Source organism: Adiantum capillus-veneris, chromosome 10 (assembly GCF_014529385.1).
Source record: "Adiantum capillus-veneris isolate H3 chromosome 10, ASM1452938v2, whole genome shotgun sequence".
Taxonomy (NCBI): Eukaryota; Viridiplantae; Streptophyta; class Polypodiopsida; order Polypodiales; family Pteridaceae; genus Adiantum; species Adiantum capillus-veneris.
The window spans coordinates 116401409-116406575 of NC_140940.1; positions in this window are offsets into that span (position 1 = coordinate 116401409).

Consider the following 5167-nt stretch of genomic DNA (forward strand, 5'->3'; position numbering starts at 1 on the left):
CGTAGTGCAAAATGTGGTCTTTACAATGTCTTGATCAACTATCCTTATTTGATGGTACCCACTCTTTAGGTCAATCCTACTGAAGTAGGTGGACCCTTGTATCTTATCAAATAGGTCTTCTACCCGTGGAACGGGAAACCTATTTTTGATATTGATCCTATTTAGCTCTATAGTCGACATACATACAATATGTGCCGTCTTTCTTTTGCACTAATAACACGGGTGAGAAAAATGGAGATGAGTGGGCCTAACCATGCCCTTCTCAACTAACTCATGCACTTGCCGCATAATCTCCTCTTGTTGCTCTTGAGAAACTCTATAAGGAGGTTTATTAGGCGGTGAACTTCCTGGAAGAGGTTCAATTGCATGGTCATCGTTTCCTCGTTTAGGAGGTGGTTCACAAGGGATGTTGTCAATAAAAACATCTTCAAATCCCTTACGAAAATGGATGACTTTAATTCCTTGTGATTGTTTATATTTTCTTTTGCTAAAGCATAAGGTTCATTTTGAGAATCTTTAACAAAAATCATGTACACGGAAATAGAGCTCTTTATTGACTTATTGAAAGCTTGCATATGTACAATGGGTATGGTGTTACCCATCTCTTTGGCATCTATGCACATATCTTTTTCCTTGAACCTAAAGTAGATTTTCCTTTCAGGGAATTTAACATTGGCAGCCATGCAATCAAACCATGGTGCCCCAAGGATTACATCCTCATGCTTGAGAGGAGAGATAAAGACGTCCTCTTTGTCCACATAGCTTTAGACATGGAGCCTCAATTTTCCAATTAAGGAAGTGACTGAAGCTTCTTGCCCCTTGAAAGCACCATCTACGGGTAGGACATCTCCCATCTCATAGGCTTGGATGCCTAGCTTGGTGGCCAACTATGTGGATATGAAATTGTGAGTAGAAAAAGGGTCAAAGAGAGTAAAAGCATCATGTTCTCTTACCTTTCCCCAAGCATGGCATAGAGGAAATCCTTTGTGGTGAGCTTTCTCTTCTTGGATTCTGACCAAGGTAGCTCTAGGAGGCTCATGGTGGGTGTTCTTTTGGAGGCAAGTAAGGTATGCATACCCTTGCTTGCCGCATTTGAAACAACGTTTATCCTTGCGATAACGCTCAAGTTCTTCAAGAGAGAGTTTCATTTTGCCTTTGTAAACTCCCTTCTCCTTAGCTTTGTTGTTATTGGAATCGCCCTTAGGAGACTTTTGGACATTGTAGTTCCCCTTATGCTCATTGGAACCCTTGTTTTTCGTGGGCTTAAGATTTCTTTTAGCCCCTATTTGGAAATTGACTCATGAAGCCACCATGGTATGGTGTATGACCGCAGATATGGTGTGTAGCCTTTGGCAGTTTACATACTCCACCATATCTTCAGTTAAGCTCGCACAAAATTATTGTTTTTGCTCTCCAAAATCCATCTTTTTGAAGACAGTAGCTTTGAGATGTAAGTCCCAAAACTTGTCTACATATTTGTGAATGGATTTGTAGGGAGAGAGCTTCAAGCTTCACCATTTGGTGAGTACTTTGTCTTTGGCATCGGTGGCCAAAAACTGCTTCATGATGGAAACTCTTAAAGCTTTCCATGTTGACTTTGTCCGTAGCACCAAAGGTGCCATCGTAGGTAAGGAAAGAGCTGCTCTTTCCTCCCTCTTTGAACTTCTTGAGCTTGAACGATCTCTTCCATGCCGCATAGGATTTCCTATGGCCTCTTCTTTTTTGTGGTTCAGAAGTTGCACCATCGCTTTCTTCAAAAGATGAAGAATTTGAGGAAGATGGAGAAGAGGGTGACCCTCTTTCTCGCCTTTTTCTTGCCTTGGTCTTCCTTGTCGGCACAATCACTTTCTGCATAAGAGGAAGAGGATGAAGAAGATGGAGAAGAGGGTGACCTCTTTCTCGCCTTTTTCTTCTCTTGTTTTCTGTCATCCCTCTTTGATTTATGGTGTGGAGAAGTGTGTGATGGTCTTCTCCGTTTAGGAGGTGATGAAGAGTGTTTTGCCCGCCGTCATCGTGGAGCCATCTCCATCGAGGTGGCAGGAGACTCACTTCTTTCTTGTTCCTTTGGTGGGGGCTCTTGAGTTCTCCTTTGGGAAGGAGATGCGTCATCAAGATGTAAATTTTTGAGCCTTTTAATGGATCCTCTTCTTCTTCCTGAATTGGAGAGAGGCCTCTTTTTGAAGTCTCACAAGGAGGCTTCCTAGGTACTCACTCGTCATGGTGGGGAGCTTGGAGAATCCCATGAGCACGTAGCTACCGTTGCACTTCACTTTGGAAGGATGGATTTCCCATGGCTTGTTGAAGCCTAGTAACAAGGTAGTTAGCGAGCATAGGGGCATCATTAGTAGCCTGCTCATTAGCATAATCGAAGCTATCAACATTAATTTAACTCTCTTTAATATTGTCAGCCATTCTAACAATTTTTAGGTGTAATATTTTTAGGTGTACTTTGGCACTTCAAGCCCTAGTTGCTACTCCTATTTACCCCTTTAGAAAAGCACTCAAGCTACTGTACCCATGGCTCGAATACCATTAATTGCAAGGAATAGAAGAGAGGCTCTTTAAACACCAATATAGTACCGGCTCTTGTCAAGATTCTAATAGCTCAATAGTGGCTAAGCCGTAGGCAAGCCTTGTAGGACTCCACTATTAAGACCATAACTCTTGACAGTGATGCCCCATTATCTGCACGATAATGCCTTGCCAAAATCAGCCCCCTCTCTCTCTTGGTTGACCCCTCATGCTTTTTACTGCAAAGCTTAGCCAATCGTAATTGAGAAGCATAAGTGATAGCCTTGTGACATGTGTCCCCCTTTCTCCTTTTGTGAGAGCTTTAGGTAATTAAATAATGCAACTAAATTCTCATTGGACCCCTTTGTCTTCTGGCCAATAGGAAGTAGGCAAGCCATTGGGCTGCTGAATGCTCATTGGACCCCGTGGGAGAGTGTCCAATAGTCTTCTAGAGAGCCTAGTTCCTATTGGTTCTTTTGTCAAGGGTTTTTAAATGAATTAAACTAGATTTACTCTAGCCTAATTCTCATTGGTCCACCTCTATGGCCATCCAATAGGATTTGAGTGCACCTTGTGGGCAACTGGGCTAGGGAGCTGACATGTGTCCCCTATTCCCTTTGTGTAAAGGGAGCCTTTGAGTGTGAGTCTGTGTTTCTCTCTCATCCCCTACTTACAGGGCTTGCCCCCTCCTATGTAGGAGTCTTGAAGACTTTTGTGTACACTCACAAAGCATCCAATTTCACTAAGCTTGACCATTTGGACATAACCTTTGAATTTTGGAACCTTAGCATTTTGGAAGTTTTCATGGGCTGAACCTTAGGGTCTTTGAAGCCCATTGTTGCACATTTCTCTTTTGTAGATGGCTCCCTTTTGGATCCCTATTTTCCCTCCTTTGGATCCCTACTGTGGCCATTTTGCCAGCTTAACCAATATTCTAGCTTTTTCTCCCCTGGCACTTCCCCATATTAATTGATCAGTTTAACATGAGAAAATCATTTAGGAGAATTATATATTAGTTATTATGACAGAGAGTATGCTTGAAGGTTTTCAAAGGTGTGTACAATGCATGTGCATGTACAAAAGAAGACTAGAGTGTACTGAACAAAACTTTACCATGATTGATAAGAATTAAAATAATTAGAAATTTTGCAAAAAGTGAAGTCAAAGCGATCAATTCAAAGTTTTTCCAATTCAAAAGAGTAGAAGTGACAGTTTGGAATCTTGAGATTTAGGAGAGATTTCAAGCAACCTCATATGGCATGGCATTGTAAATTAGCTCACTCCACATAGGGGATAGGTAATATGTTTTTGTTACGGAATCTACAAGGCACATCTCAAATTTTATTTCCCTTACATGTTGAGATTACATGTGGCTCACACCCTTATCATCAAGCAGTTTATAATGATGGGGATTGTCTTTTTCTTGCATAAAAAATAGATAATGACAATATATGTGCCTCTTGCACATGTATTTTGCCAAAAATCTTTAACAACTATGACTATCTTTCACTTTTCCTTTACACATTTAAGTAAATATAACTCCACGCCTTCTTCATTGTCAGCATTCATCACATAGTTGTCTCCCTCATTAAGTAAGTCTACATGGAGACGCTTCCAACATAGGGGTGTCATGTGTCACTTCACCTACATGAACTTCATTCTCTGCTTCTGATGGAGCTTCAATTTTTAGGTGTATATGTGCTCACTTCTCCACAAAGGTTTGTTGGAACAAGACCTATGATGATCAACAACACAAGCATTGCAAAACCATGACAAGGTTTGGTCTTTACTTCAATTGAGTCATGTTTTCAATACCACAAATGTTGTGAAACGCTCGAGATCCAATTACCCTAGCACATGCCCATGCATTTGACCTCTCCAAGTCATCTATCTTTATCAGTGATAATTTTTTGCTCACCTCCTAGCTTCTCTTACCGATGTGTCCTAAAACTAGAGGTGGTTGATAAGGCATTATTTTACTCAAAAATAATGCAACATTTGAAGCGCACCTCAGTATAACACCATTATGTTGAAGTTGTTCCAAGGCTAGTGCACTCTTTATAGTGCCTTCTCTGCCATCATGTTCCCCTTTTCCATGACCAAAGCCAAAACAATTCCATGTCATCTCCATATTTAGCTAGTAATATCGCCCAACAAAGTAGAAAGGCTTCACTGTCTTAAATTGTGAAGTTGCATCGTCGGACCAAACATAGTGCCTCTTAAATTTTAAACCTTGATTCTATAAACCACTAGTAATGAAGACAAAAGCAGTGTTGGAGAAATAAGGTATCGTGTTGCCGATCATCTAAACTATAGAAGTGAATCTGCCTGAGTATGTTGTTGTCTTTAGGGCTTCGCATATAAGTGATGTGGACAAAGATGGTGCATTGATTAGTATGCCAATGCATAGACTGTATTACATTTTTCTCCTTGAATGAATAGTTCTTAGCAAAATCCACAATGGAGATAATAGTATCTGCGGGAATAAAAAATCAAGCACTCCTTGTACTACTGCATGACTTGCAACCTATATGTGAAATTGTGCTTGACAAATGTTTTTGTGCATACTGTAATCTTTTTCAATAAGTCAGCAATACTTAGATTCTTAAGCAGTAACTTCTTTTGCTTCTTGATCATTCCTTGTCTATCTTGAACT